Raw genomic sequence first — 15,543 nt, 5'->3', positions numbered from 1 at the left:
CAACACCACCATGGGCTACCTTTCACTTTAATATTTACCAATGTTAACCATAGGTATATAAAGACTAGCATACCTAAAGTGGGGAAGAAAAGGTTAGTAGTAAATTGAAATGACTTGTACACTCTAGCACATAAGAAAATTGCATTTTAAGTTCATCCCTACCTTTTTCAGATTCCCTTCTGTTACCAGTAGGTGGCGGCTTATCAAGCAGGATGTTCACTGTACAAAGTTCCCAGTCAGTTTGTCAGCTATGAGGAGCAGGATTACCAGTTCCCGGGCCCTTGGTTACTGTAGAAAGGATTCCTGACCCAGGCTACACTGCCTATGATCCTGTAAGGTTGTTTATTTTTAAGTTAGCAGTTTACACCCAATGCAAGTCAAGTAGGATTGGTGCGGTTAGAGATATAAGCTAGCTCAATCCTCTAGACTCCGACTTGAGAAACCTAGGACACCACATGACAGAGAATTAATGGATGCAACAGGGCTCACTGTGGATTAAGTTACTGAGGTCTCACAGGGCGCAGGTTTGAGGCTCCGAACGAAAGGTATGTCAGACCCATGCAGAGATCCCTGGACAGGGTGAGGACCTATTGACGTTGCTTTTAGCAACACTGGAGACCCCCTCAGGATAGCAAATGGGAGCATATGTTGGTGTGATTCAGGAAAGGGTCAGCAAGCCCTCAAGAGCAACACAGTCAGATTTAGGCATTCAGCATGCCCTCCCTAGTGGTGAGAGACAAAAGAAGCAGGTGTGTGAGGTCCCAACAGACTAGTGAGGATGCCAGCAAAGTGTCCAGCAAAGAGGTGGGAAGCGCCGTAGTGGTTGATTTTGCCAATGAAAGTCGTTGCAAAACCAAATGCGATGGCTGGAAGGTTTTGAATAAATCATATCCACTGGCACAGCTCTTGGCAACCCTCCAGACCACCATTGTTCAGTTTGCTAAGCCATTACAGAAGGGGAAAGACTATATGCAAATCAGGTGTGGTCACACCCCAAAAGGGGCAGTCCAGCCCAGATCGCTAGGTTTGAGAAACCAAAGGGTTTGGCTTAAAGCGCTATATAGATTCAATAAACATAACATAACATAACATAACAAAGGGTGTCTCACCCGCTAGTCCTCAGGAACTTGTCATCCAGGTGGCCAGGACACGGCCATCGCGTTTGGGTCTAGTTCCTGGGGTGGACCAGTGTGGGAAGATCACCTGGGTGAGGGGTCTTCTTACAGTAGTGGTGAGGCACCTATAGGTGAGACGCGGTATTCCCCCCCTTTTCATTGTTCATCTAACCCATCCTATTTTTTAGGATTCTCTGAGGTCCAAACTCCCTCTCCCGTTTTCACACAATCACTGGGCTGAGGAAGAGGGTAACTAAGAGTTACAAGACTAACTCTCATACATCGTTCTGGACATGTCCCGTTAATCGGATCAGGCAAAGTCAGGCACTTGACTGTAAGTGCATACACCTGATACCAATTAGCTCTCTTCACACGTATAAAAGGCAGAACCTGAGCAAGGCGGAACACGAGTATGAGCAGCACTTCCAGGGCGAAGTCAAACCTACTGGTGTAGAGTGATGGACTAAGGGACGAGAGCAGCGTGTTGAAAATCCCAAGAGTTCCCTACTGGAGGTTGTTGCCTCTGACAGGCCCCGAAAGACGCAAGGAGAAGGCCAGATCCCACATCAGAAGGCTGCATTGTGTTTAAAGGATGCAAGCGACCCTCGCGGGTGAACGGCAGAGTTTGGGAGGTGAAGTCAAGCCTGTAGTACTAACCTTGAGTCGTGAATTGGAAATCGGAAAACCAAGAAAGAAACGCACACAGCCGGTGAGTTGGCAAGCGACCTTAGGGACCGGTGTGTGTTAAAAGAAAGTTTGAAGTGGAAATGTTATATTGCAAGTGAAGGCTGCACGCGTGTAGATGAGACACAAAGAAAGGCAGACCTGTCAATGAACTTTGAAGTAAGGACAGCTGTGAAATGAGCGATACTCAGTAACGGAGTGGTCCGGTGAAAGGAAGCAGCCCACTCGAAAGTCTCTGTGAAAGGTGCATTGTTTGCAACGATAAAGCAAATGAACCGCAAAAGTGAAGTAAACTAAATTAACTTTTAGAGAAGGGGAGAGAGAAAGTTGATCTATTAGTGAAAGTGGTCCTGCGCAGGTCTTTAAAGAAAGCCAAGCACATTTGAAAGTCTTTGACATCCTAAAGTGATCTGAGCCCCACTGAGGGAGACCCGAAGTGTACAAAGTTTGGGGAAGGGAGCCTCCTTGCAAGTCTTGTTGAACTTTGTTCTGAAGAGGTCTGAGCCTGACAGAGGGGGACCTATATGAACTTTGTTGTAATTGTTCATTTGTACAGCGCTTATACACAAGTGAAGTGCTTCAAAGCGCTTCAAGGCAGGAAGGGAGAAAGGGAATACAGTAGTCATTCTTAGGCCTTGAATTTTCCAAATGATCTAACAGAAAAATAACTAGCATACTAGGCCTGACGGCATTTCTCCTAGTGCAAAAGTGTATAAGGTATTTCAGGCACAACCAAGCTATGGAGGGGAGACAAAGGTGGGACATACAAACAAACTTACTATGTCTAGTACATATAGGTCATGCAAGTGTGCAGACAGAAGTGCGAGGGAGGGGGAGGGGAGGACCGGTGCGCCCCATCAGCAGGGCCCTGTGTTAAGTGCAGAGACGTTACCCCTCTGGGCACCCCTCAGGGTTAAGTGCAGAGAGGTACCTCTCTCATGGAACGTGTATTGAAAGTGCAGTTGTGCTGAGCATAGTGCAGAGGCCAGGGGGAAAGTGCATGGACTGGTGGGGGTGCCTGGAACCTGTGTGGCTCTGGGAGTGCGCCAGGCGACCAGTCAGCAAAAACTAAACAGAGTTAGGAAGAGAGGAGGAGCGAAGCAGGAGAGAAAGGAAAGGAGGTTAGCAGGGGAGAGGGAGAGAGAGAGGAAGAGAAGAGTAAGGTCTCGAGGAGTTTTCGAAACTTAAGGAGCTCCGGCTCAAGACAGAAAGATCTGAGCCCGACAGAGGGGGACCCACGTGAACTGTGTTTTGAAGAGGTCTGAGCCCGACAGAGGGGGGCCTACATGAACTTTTTGTTGAAACATTAATTGGAAGTCTGGAAAGAGAGACATTAATGTGGAAGGCCAGGCGGGCCTCGATCCACGTTTTGTAACTGTTCATTGTGTTGAAAACCTGAGCCAGAATGTGTCATCCTACCTACAAGGACCGCCTTACTCTGTGTGCTCTAATGTGGGGAGGAGAGTTGATTCAGCCACATTTATTCTTTTGAACACTGATTTTTCCTTTACATACATTTCTCCTTTATACACTTTTTGGGTAGGGGCAGGGATTAGGTTTTGTTAGCATAGGCCATTTTGATATGACGGACTCCACTAGGACTATTTATCGTTTGATGGTCGGTCGAGACTACTCCCATCTTAGTTATAGGGAAAAGTAGAAGTCTTTCCAACCCCAGAAACTACAATAAAGGTTTTACAAATTGTACCTATTGAGTCAGTGTCATACTTGTGATACCATGCCTCCCCTACATAGGGTGGCAGGAGTGGGTTCTGACTCAATTGACAAAAGTTGCAAACCCATGCTGGTAATTGTCATTCCACCGGAAGGGGAGAGTAGGATTAATGAAGTCCTTGATTCTGATCGAATATCCACTATTGAGGAGACCTTATTCTCCCAACTTCAAATCCCAGTTAGCCAGCAGGAATAGTTTTTCAAAACCCATGTGCTATTAGATACCCTACCAATAGCCCATTATCAAATATAACAGTGGGACCGACGAGTCTTAAAAATAAGACCCTCCCATGTATTCATTAGACCTAGCGCCTTAAACCCACCTTTTCCCAAACCTTTTTTTTGTGGCCAAACACCCTTCCTGAAAATCAATCTCGGAAGAGTCAGATGACTTGGAAACCTTTTCTGAAGTGGTTTAGACGCTTTTCTTCTCTGAGTCCGAAAACACAACAGAGTAACCCTTACCCATCCTGAAAATATGGCCCATATTGAAGCAGTCGGAGCTCAACAAGCCACTCATCAGATTCAGGCCGAAGCTTGCCTTCAAGAAATTACAAACAAGACCCCTATCACCCAAGGGATATTACAACCATACCAGCAAGGAGAAGACCTAGGGGAATACACATTTTTATAATTTGAGCGATTAGCTGAACAGCTGGGATGGGGAAAAAACTTAAAGAAATGCTACTTGGAACCTCTATTAAAAGGCGTGCTACAAACCGCCTATCAGTTACTTAATCTAGCCTTGGAAGCTATGTTCATATCCATCAAGCAAGGGTGGCTTAAAAGAGCAGGCCAAACCAGTAATTTGTATCGACAAAAACTAAGGTCCATTAGACCAGCACTTATGTCTATTCTTACCTTGCACTTGCCACCATCAAGCTGTTTTATTTATCATATTTATTATTCTTTCCCATGTACTGCACTTTCCCCTTTCCCTTCCCCTGCACTCTTCCCTTTCTCCTTACCCTCGCACTTGCGCGATCTGAATGACACCTGGCCTAGTAGGATCGTTGTCTGTCTTCCACTGTTTTCCCCTCTCTTGCCTCGTCGCGCCTTGAAACACTTGTGTATAGGCGCGTTATAAATACCATATCATATCATAGATTAAACCCCAGTGAGACCCCCCTGGAAGTAGGGGAATACATTAAAAACATTGTCTCTCTCGGGGTCAGCAGTAAAACTCCAGAGGAGTTCGTAGAAATGATAATCTTGGAACAGTGTACCAACTCGTTACCTCCTTTTCTACAGAAAGCCATCTTGCAATTAAATCGGCCCACCCTTAGCATGACCATTGAGACTGCACAAAATCATTCAGATGCAGCAAAACATTTCCATTCCTTATATAAAAAAGAAGTTAGAAAAGATCAAAAACCAACCTACCGCTCTCAAAACCTGTCATTAGAACAAGGAGGACTCTCTAAAACCTGAGAGTGGACCCCGAAAGACAGGGTCGAAATTTTAAAAAAATCTGGGCATACCTGTCCCACTTGGGTGACTAAAGAACAATCAAAAGTGATGGCGGGAAGGTTTTGAATAAATTATAACCCATTACAGAAGGGGAAAGACCATTTGCAAATCAGGTATGGTCCTACCCCACCCCCACCAAGGCACTGCAGCAGTGATGGGTCTCTAATTCTAAGAACACTTTGCTGCTATACATTTTCAGCTCGCATCAAAAATTCTAAACTATATTACATTTACATAAGCACATTTTCAGTTCCCCTCCAGCGCAAGTCACAACCCTTCCCTGAACTACAGATTTGACATTGTGCTCTAAGTATAGCTTAATTAATACTTCTATATATTCCAAGCTCCCATTCTGTTCATGGTAATTGATGCCCTAAAAGGCCTTGTTGCAAGATGCAAAGCCTACAAAAAAGGGTTATGCATAACTTTCAGATAAAACCTGTCTTAACATGGGATACAAATATGCCCTGCAAGCCCACGTTGAAATCTACACATCACAAACAAAATGTTCTACACTTCAATCTTAAATCAATATTATCACTAGTCCTTATCGGATTCAAACCACTGCACATTTTGCATTCATCTATAAATATTTGCATGTAACAAACATTACCTTCCAAGTAATCATCATTCTGTTGCTTTTATCTGCTTATATTCACATGCTTTGCATAGGCTTTCATCTAGTGGTTGGTGTAGAGTATTACAATATTTCTTTTTTGATTTTGAAAACAGGACATCATCAGGGTGTTCCCGTAATATTATCCCTATTCTAATGTATACAGTACCCATGATCCTTCACACGTTGACGTCCTCTTATTGTTATTGAGGATGCATGAAGTCTATAGGGGACTGTGTAGTTAACTAAAACAAGGTTCCAAAATTAGTTATTTCCTAAATCTACCAGCAATGAAAATGTTGAATAAACATTATTTTCATGCTGCTTGTGATACCCTCAACTCCCTTAGCAGGGAGGGAGGATGGGTGGGCGTATGCAAATCTAAGCAGAAACAAGCAGCAGAATGACGATTAGCGGAAGGTAATGTTTGTCTTAGAGGCTTGTGGATCTGCTCAGAATCAGATTCTTTTCGTATACTAGCAAGCAGTAGTGGAGTATGACGTATGTGGGTGAATTGAAGGAACAGTAACAAACAAATGTTTTAATACTGCCTGTCCCACCTGAGTATCATTTCTTGCTTGTGTGTCAACACAATAGTGTTGTGTGAAAGTGTGCCCTGATGTCCATGTTGCTGCTTTACAAATAGCTTCCAGTGGCACATTAGCAATGAAGGCCAATGTAGCTAATGTACTGCATGCATAATGTGGCCTGGGTGTGAAAGGAAGTGTTTTGCTTAAGTGGCTATAACACTGCTGAATACACCTTGCGATCCATCTAGCAATAGTAGCCTTTGAGACAGGGTGCCCCTCTGTTATGGCTGCCAGTGATACAAATAACTGATCAGTTTTCCTTGTTTGTTCTGTCATGTTAAGGTAGTACATAACTCTTCTGCGTACATCCAGTGTATGACGAGCCTGTTCACTGAGTTCAGGGGTTTTGAAAAAAATCTGGTACTTCTATTGACTGATATGAAATTTAGACACGTATTTTGGCGAAAACATGGTTGTGTTCTTAGGACAACCTTGTTTTATGCACTGTGACAAATGGTTCAGTTCCTGATAAAGCTTAAAGCACACTAATTCTGTGAATGGATGTGATGGCTACAAGGAATGCCACCTTGTAAGCAAGCTGCTTAAAGGATTACTTATGCATTGGCTCAAACGGAGCACCCATGTGTTTGTTTAGCAGAACATTGAGATCCCAATCTGGTGGGGGTTAGCTAACGATGGGTGTAAACGTTTAACACCTTGCATGAAGGCTTTGATAACTGGTATTCCCTACCAGGAGACTTTGTTTTACGATGTTGTGTAAACCGAAAGTGCTGCCAGATGACCGTTTAAGGGATGAAATACTAGACCATGGTCTAGTAAATTGTATGGATGCAAATCCAGCATCCCAAGCGTTAGAGTAAGTACAACTTTAGAAACTCTCTATAGCATGTGATATGGGCCACGGAGGAGTCGACCTTGCTATTGTGCACAGCATTTAAGCCATATGTGAAGCTGACAAGGGATAGATGGATTTCTGACAGCAGTCAATGAAGAAATATAAAGTAGAAACCTGAGGCATTTAATATATTGAGAGGGCAAGGCATGTAGAGCAGTGGAGGAGGTGATTATTATGTAGCAGTGCATCAGAAATAGGATACACTTTTAAGTAGAGGAAGGAGCATATGGCACTACAAGTAGATGAAAAACAGTTTGCAGAAGTAAAATAGAGAAAAGTAGAGAAAATAGTGGGGAACATATAGAAATTAGTGCTGGCAAGCTGGTGTTTATTAGCTGAAGTTCATGCCATTTTAGAATGACTTGCATTTCAGAAAGCAGCCTTTTGTGGTATTTAGAAAACAAGGCTGCCGAGAAGCATTTAGATTTTCTTTGGTAAAATACACTTCTTTCTGTTTGTCTCAAACGCTGCAAGAGACAAGCACAGAGACCTTGAAGGAGGTGCGAAAAGCCATGCAAGGATTGGTCAGAAGAATAGGGCGAGGCAGATTCCAAAGCCTTAAATGAGAGAAATTATAACAAATAATGTTCTTACACACTCGTCAAGGCTTGCAAGGTGAAGGCCATAGTTTGGTGAGAACGAGGTAGTGTGCTGAGATGTGCGCCAGTCAGAGTTGATCAGGCAGGAGACACACTACCCCCCCCCCCGGTTGAAGGTGGTCACCTAGATTGAAGCTACAAGTACCAAGCAACAAGGACACTGTGACTAACAATATTGGGAAAAGAGATTCATGACAACAGAAGCAAGGAGACACTTGATGAACGCAGGGAATATAGTAGGGGGCCATGTAACGGTGGGGGGTAAAATAAGTATATTAGCTGCCTCCCTTAAACGGATCTGCAGGATTTTTCCGTCATGGAAAAGTCGGTGACGGAAAAGTTTGCATGGGAAATGTACGCACCACCAAAAGTTAGTACATTTCCCATGCGAAAAACACTGCAAATCACTACATACCCCCACCCCCACCCACAGCACACCCACGACACACACCCCACCCTCAACACACCCCCACCTACACCCCCAACATAAACAAACCCTACTTACCTTTTCTTCACGCTGTGTCCCTGCGACGTCAGTTCCCTTTCACTTCCGCAGGGTCCTTTTCTTTTTTAGTTTCTTTTTCTTTTTTTTACGGGCAGCTGCAGGGGTTTCCCCCGCAACCCCCGCTCACTATACTATGGAGTATAGTGAGCGGGGGTTGCGGGGGACACCCTTGCAGCCCATGTTTTTAAAAAAAATAAAAAAATCTTTTTTTTTCAGGTATGCTACGGGGCTGTCCCCCGCAACACCCTGCTCACTATACCACACAGAATAGTGAGCGGGGTGTTGCGGGGGACACCCCCTGTTGCCCCGTTTTAAAAAAAAAAAATCTTTTTTTTTTACTTACCTACAATGCATGCCACCAATGGTTCGAAGTTTTGGTGTTCGGACCTTTGGTGGTATGCATTTTTTGACTTTTTGTACAGCCGGACCTTTTTTTCGGTCTGATCGTACAATTCTCCTAAAACAAATATATTCACAAGAATAACACATATGTACATATGTATACTCAAGAAGAACAAGTAAACTTACCAACTGATAACGTTATTTCGACTGGATGTTCCTCCAACGTATTCCTCATCTTAGATTTATTCCATCCAGCTTCAGCTGCTTCGGACATTTTTTTCCCTTGGCAGAGGGCGCCATGCGTCGATGGCGTCTAGTCGAGGTCCCTCAGAGTCTTCTATCGAGGGTGACATCATCGGGTATACAAGTAGCACTTGCTGCGCCCGTTGGCCTCAGTTCTGTTTTTCCTCCTCTTGCTTTGTTGTATGAATAGTGTAGATAGCCATAGCCAGGTGTCAGCCTTGCGAGAGTTGAAGTGGCAATAACCCGGAAAATCTACAGAGGGGTAGGCTGGGAGGACAATGAGGAATACGTTGAAGGAACATCTAGTGGAAAGAACGTTACCAGTTGGTAAGTAACTTGTTCTTCGAATGGATTGTGTCCTCCAACGTATTCCTCATCTTAGATAGACTCCCAAAGCAGTGTAGAAAGCTCTCTGGAGGAGGGAGCATATTTTTTATATTATTATTATATGACCGAATATAGCACTGCTTTACCGAAAGCAAGCTCTTTAGACTGGGAAGCATCCAGACTACAGAATTTAGAAAACGTGTGCAGCAATGACCATGTTGCTGCTTCACAAATAGAGTTTATGGGAACACCTCTTTGAAGGGCTGTGGAAGAGGCTATGCCTCTGGTGGAATGCACCCTTAAGCCTTCTGGTGGGTCTTTGCCTGCCAATCTGTAGCATTCTGAAATGCAAAGCACAATCCAATGTGATATGGTTTGTTTTGACACCGATTGACCCAATTTACTTCCAGTGTAGCCAATGGAAAGTTGATTATCCACTCTAAGCTTGGAAAGCCTATAAATGTAAAAGCTTAGAGCTCTTCTCGGATCCAGTCTATGTAATCTTTCCTCCTCCTTACTGGGATGAGGTGGAGGGCAGAATAATGTTCTTATTTAAATGGAAATCAGACACAACTTTAGGGAAAAATGAGGGTTTAACCCTCAATACCACTCTGTCCCTGTGGAACGCAGTATAGGGTGGCCCAGAAGACAGCGCCTGCAATTCGCTCAGTCTTCTTGCAGATGTTAAAGCAATCAGGAAAGCTATTTTCAATGTTAACAACCTTAGTGGACAAGCCTGCAAGGGTTCAAAAGGGGCACACATTAAAAACTTTAAAACCAGGTTAAGGTCCCAAACTGGGACTTGGGAAGGGTAAGGAGGGAACACATTAGTGAGTCCCTTTAAGAATTGTGTTATCAAAGGAATTTTAAAGTAGGAACATTCTTCTGAAGAGCGCTTGAAAATGGAAAGCGCTGCAAGATAACCTTTAATGGTCCCAACATTTAGGCCTCTGTGTGCCAGGGACAAGACTTCCGGGATTGAACATCGAAAAGGATCAACATTCTTTTCTCTGCACCAGTTGCAAAACATTTTCCAACGGCAACGGTATAGAGATTTTGTTGCCGGCCTTCTTGCCGAAAGCAACACCTCCATGACGTCATCTGGAAGGTCCCAATCCTTGTATCTCAGCCTTTCAGATACCAAGCATGAAGGTTGAGAGTCTTGACCTCTGGATGGAGAACCTGGCCCTCCATTTGTGAGAGAAGGTCCTCTCTCTGAAGAAGACGTAACGGAGGACAGATGGACATGTCTAGAAGGTCCGGGTACCATGTTCTCCAACGCGTCCCCTAGGGCTTCTCTCGGGGGAAATTCCCTTGAGCAATACCTTTCACACTTCCAGTTGATTCCGGTCACAAACAGTTCTACTTGAGGGGTTCCCCAAAGGGCAAAGATCTCTTGAAGGACTTTCTGAGCAGTTCCCACTCGTGGGACACTGTGCTCTGCCTGCTCAGAGCGTTCGCCATCATAATCTTCTCCCCGGCTAGATGAACTGCCTTTAAGGAGATTCCTTCTTGAATTGCCCAATACCAGATCACATTGCCTCTCTGCACAGAGGTAGTGACCCTACACCTCCTCTTTTGTTTAGATAATGCATGGCCACTGTGTTGTCCGTCATTATCAGGACATTTTTTCCTCTGACAGATGGCAGAAAAGCATTCAGCGCTAGTCTGATTGCTCTCAGCTCTAAAAGGTTTATGTGTAGTTTGGACTCCAATGGAGACCAACGACCGTTGATTGTCAGATCGTTGGCATGAGCTCCCCACCCCATGTGTGAGGCGTCCGTCATTACTGTAATCTCCGGCCATGGTTGCCAAAAATGTTCTCCTTTTAGGATGTTCTCTGTGCAAGTCCACCACAGAAGATCCTGCCGAACCTTGTTCGGATTCTGAGGAAGATCCATCATTTGACCTAAGAATTGGGACCATTGAGTCTTTAGAGCCCATTGAAGGACTCTTATCCTCAGGCGTGCCTCTGGCAACAGGAAGATGCAGGATGCCATGAGGCCGAGCAATCTTAAGAAGTCGTAGGCCTGGAGATTTTGAGCATTTTGGAATTTGGAAACCAACATCTGAAGAATGTCTTGAGCCCTCGACTTGGGAGGCAAGCTCTTTCCCAAAGATGTGTCTAATACATGTACTGGAGCTGTTGGGAAGGTGTCATTTGTGACTTCTTGAAATTGACAGAGAAGCCCAGTCTGTGGAGGAAGTGGAAGGTGACTTTCAGATGATCCAAGGCTTGTTCGGCAGAACGCGCCCTGATCAACCAATCGTCTAGGTAGGGGTAGATGTGAATCCCCCCCTCTCCTGAGGTGCGCTGCAACCACTACCATTAATTTGGTGAAGACCCGTGGGGCGGGGGTTAACCCGAATGGCAGGACTAGAAACTGATAGTGTGAGTCGCCAACTACGAACCTCAGGTATTTTCTGTGCTTGAGATGAATTGGCACATGAAAATAAGCATCCTGGAGGTCCAATTACACCAAACAATCCTGAAGTTGAAGGGCCTGAAGGATTTGAGAAAGAGTGACCATCTTGAACTTGTCCTTCCTGAAGAGCTTGTCCAAGCCTCTCAAGTCCAAGATGGGTCTCAGTCCTCTGTCCTTTTTGGGAATAAAAAAATATGGGAAGTACCATCCCTTGTTCATCTCCACTACAGGTACTGGTTCTATAGCACCTTTCTCCAGCAGGGTTAAGACTTCCTGCTGTAGGAGCGGGTCTGGAAACTTCAAAGGGTGTCTCCCTGGTGGATTGCTTTGAGGTTGCATTAGAAAAGGAAGGCAGTAACCTTGGGCTATTATTTCTAGAGCCCAAACATCTGAAGTAATGGCTCGCCATTCTTGCAGATGCTGTGACAGCCTGCCTCCCACAGGTGTCTTGTGATGCAAGTCCTCAAAGTGGTTTTGTGGCAGTTGCTGCAGCCGCTGATGGTAAAGAGGCTGCAGCTGGGGCTGGCTTTGCACGTTTTCCTCGTCCACCACAAGTGACCTTTTTCTGGCTACAACTTTCCACTTTGGTTACAAACAACACAAATGTCAACACTCATGATCATTATGTAAAACAAAAGGTCATAACAGCAGTATCACAGGCCCGCTTGATCAAAGCTAAAAATTGCAAGTTCTCTTTGGTTCCGACAGTTGTTTATTACAAGCAAAAGTTTGTTCCAGTAATAACTTATGGAGCTGAGGCATGCTTGGAAAAAACCTATACTTACTGGACTACTATAGAGGGACGTTATTGGAAACGAGTCCTGCCTTTACCAGGGTATCGTGAGACACGAATTGGGACTAGTGTCTCTATATGACATTTGCAAATGGAAAATGTGTTCACTTTATAGGAAATGTGTTATGGCAGATAACAAATCAGGTTTAATTAAAGTAATTACGAAGTATCTCCTACATTCAATGGATGTATTTCCTCTTGGCTGGAGACAAAAACGCCAGGAAATCATCAGTGAAACCGGGCTCTCAATAACACTATTAATAGAGAATCCGAACCAAGCAAAAATACGATTATGGGAGCATGATTGGATACAGACGCGACTTGCGTGTACCCAATATCAGATTTTTGTAAATACTCCATTTAATCTGAAACGTTATGGTACAATCGAAAGTTATTTAGCCATGTTCCCCAGTCCACGGCTGCGTGATGATTTCCTGCGCTGTCGATTGAATCTTTGGCCAACCAATGAACTACTATATAAACGCAAACTAATATCTGAGTATGAGCGTTCCTGTCGTTTTTGTGAGGTCTCTCCAGAAACCCTGAAACATCTGTGTTCAAGCTGTCCTGCGTTACTTATGCAAAGAATCAAGTATCTGAAACCTTTGTTGATGGATCACATAATACCTACTAGTGACAGATTGTGAGATCTGTTGTTTCATACTAATAGACAGTCATTGAGATATGCTATTTTGAATTTCTTGTACAGTTTGAAATTGATAGATAAGAGATCGATTCAGAGCAAATTATGATCATATGCATTTCTCCTCTGTGCTTAACCTTTGAATAAGGTTGGATATCTTTTCATTTATTATCATTACTGTCTTTAAAAGAAGAGTTGTTGTTTTGTCTTGTTGGTTTGATTCGATTAAGTTGAATTGTCAAATATACTTCATTTGTTTCTTGTTTTAAGAATGTTTTAAATCATTTAAATGAATTTTTAACAACATTTTGTAATTGTATTTCTTGAAAAATCAAGTTTACTTGATTAAAACAACTTTCTAATAAAAAAAAAAAAGACCTTTTTCTGGCCTCTTTGACAGGCCATTCCTCTCGCTTTTCCACATGAGGAGTAGTAACGATAGGATCGTCCCCTCCAAGATTGTCCTGATGCACGAAAAGGCTGAGGTTGCCTAATAGCAGCTCCTAAAGATTTGGCAGCTGCTTTTGAGGTCTGATACCTCATCAAGGCTCTGGTAAGCCTTGTTGCCAAAAAGGTTACACCCGTCAAAGGACATGTTCAGATGACGGTTTTGCACGTCTGGTGCGAAACCCGACTTCCGTAACCACGCAAATCTGCGCATTAATGTGCTAGTGCCCATGGACCTGCTCACACTATCTGCAGTGTCCAATCCAGACTGAAGGGATTCCTGCATGGCCTCCTTTCCACCTTTAACAATGGCTAGGAATCCTTCCCTTTGAACCCCTTCTGGTATGTGCTCCGCCGCCATTCCAATGCACTCCCACAGAGTGTACGAAAATTTTGCCAAGGCACATGTGGAGTTGGCCGATTTTAACGCAATACTTCCAGCTGAAAATATCTTGCGTGCCCAACCATTCACACGCTTGTCGTCCCTATCCGGAGGAATAGAAGAATACGCCACCATACTTGAAGCGGTGGCTCCCTGGACCACCAGACTCTTGGGAGTAGGGTGCTTAGACAGATAGCCGGGGCCGCTACTGGAAGGGCGGTATTTTGAAGTGAGGGACTTATTCACCGGAGGAATAGAGTCCGGGGTGTCCCAATTTTTGGCCACCCTATTTTGGAAGGCTACATGGAAGGGTAAAATCGTATCGTCGGTGGGACCATGATCCAATATATCGGTCAGATCATCCTGGATGAACTGAGTTGGTGGTCTAGCCCATCCTAAGTATTCGACCACCTTTGTCATTAGTTGTCTGAATGAGGGACTGGAATGTCCCCTGGTTCTGGCCTGCCAAATGTTTCAGGTGAAGTATCAATTCCACTTGCACTATGCAAGGTTTCCACCAGATCCCTCATCCTGCTTTCCTCAGAAATCAGGCATTCCGGGACATTTGGGGTGCCATATTCCAGTCCAAAAGGAACATTCTCCTCATCAGACCTCTCCTGTTCTTCAAGAATTGAAGTTAAGGATTTGAAAAATTCTTTCCTTGGAAGAGGTTTATAAACCTTTACTGGGAGAGGTGTATCATTGGAACCTGAAGGCATTACAGCCTTTGCAGCCTTCTCTTTTGCTGTTATTTTGTCAGCTTCTGGCTGAGTTGGCTGAGTTGGAGCCTTTGGAATATTTGGCGCTGAGGGCTTTGGGGCTGACGTCGACAAAGGCGTCGATGGCGCCGACAAAATAGTGGTCGTCGACGGAACTGGCTTCGAGGGTGTTGAGGCGCTCTTCGAAGACTTACCCTTCGAGGTGTGTTGGGTTCCGGACGGCGTCGGTGACCTCGAACGGTCGACTCGACTCGAGCAGTCTTTTTCGCTTGGCGTCCTGGAGGGTTCCCGATCCTTTCTCATTCGATCACCCGGGCTCGAGGGCGCGCGAGTGTCGGAACGGTAACGCTCCCGGCTGGCTTCCGAAGAAGGCGCGGACCGAGGCTTAGCCTTTTCAAACACCTCCATAATTTTTATTCTAAATGCTTCCCATTCTTCGGAGGAAGAATGTTTTCTGGGGCATTTCATTCTTTTTGGGGATTCGTCCGAGGACAAGGTGGAAGGGGACCAGTGGCGTCTTTTCTTGGACTTTTTCATCGAAGACGAAGAGCGGTGTGAACCACTTCAGGACCTAGACCGATGCTTTTGCCTTTCGCGTCAAGGAGATTTCTCCTCACGGGACCTCGACTCGGCTGGACGCTAGAGGCTTTTCAGTCAGATTTTTGACCTACCTGCAGTTTTCCCTTCCTCTCTCGCAAGGCCTTCCCCTTCATTGCCTGACACTTCGTACAGGCCTCCATGTCGTGGCCTTCACCAAGGCACCGCAGACATTCTCGGTCGGGTCTGTGATGGACATTTTCGAACCGCAGGATTTACACTTTTTGAATCATGAACGCGAGGTCGTAGTCGGGGTTGACGACGAGGACATATCGAATATCTTTAGTAACTGCATCACAGAACTACTCGAGGCACCGAGTCTCCTAAGCAACACGTACTACGGAAAAACAGAACTGAAGCCAAGGGGCGCCGCACGTGCTACTTGTATACCCGATGACGTCACCCTCGACGGAGGCCTCCGAGGGACCTCGGCTCGACGACATCGACGCACAGCG

The 15,543-nt window shown here is 44.8% G+C and overlaps 1 protein-coding gene across 1 annotated transcript in view; it reads right to left on the bottom strand.

The window, feature by feature from the left end:
* SLCO4A1 (solute carrier organic anion transporter family member 4A1) overlaps positions 1-15,543 on the bottom strand; it is a 948,198-nt gene that overhangs the window by 91,845 nt on the left and 840,810 nt on the right. The gene's annotated exons all lie outside the window — the stretch shown is intronic.

Source organism: Ambystoma mexicanum, chromosome 3p (assembly GCF_040938575.1).
Source record: "Ambystoma mexicanum isolate Mex_15411 chromosome 3p, UKY_AmexF1_1, whole genome shotgun sequence".
In the NCBI taxonomy this organism is placed as follows: Eukaryota; Metazoa; Chordata; class Amphibia; order Caudata; family Ambystomatidae; genus Ambystoma; species Ambystoma mexicanum.
Note: the sequence above shows the minus strand (reverse complement) of the source record. Positions and strands in the feature narration are given on the sequence as shown.